General features: G+C 53.1%; 1 protein-coding gene across 1 annotated transcript in view; it reads left to right on the forward strand.

Annotated features, from left to right (window-relative positions):
• The window catches only part of LOC106103516 (tropomodulin-1), a 34,989-nt gene that overhangs the window by 32,022 nt on the left and 2,713 nt on the right, over positions 1-254 (forward strand). The gene's annotated exons all lie outside the window — the stretch shown is intronic.

Here is a 254-nt window from a genome sequence, read left to right on the forward strand (position 1 = left end):
GCCCAGCGTCGAGGACAAGACGCCAACCAGCGACCCGGCTAGGACTGTGATCACTGAGCACGTCCAAGGCTCAATCTTGATCGAAGCGAAAAGCCCGGACACAGATATCGGCTCGGGCATACAAGAAGATATATATCCGTCCGAGATTAGCAATAACCCCGACCCCGCGTGAGTAAAGACGCAACTCACACGACCACGCGTGTTCCCCCTCCCCCCATTTTACGTATTGACTATACAACTAACGTCATCTTGAT

This window comes from Papilio polytes, unplaced genomic scaffold (genome assembly GCF_000836215.1).
Source record: "Papilio polytes unplaced genomic scaffold, Ppol_1.0 DF823731.1, whole genome shotgun sequence".
Lineage (NCBI taxonomy): Eukaryota > Metazoa > Arthropoda > Insecta > Lepidoptera > Papilionidae > Papilio > Papilio polytes.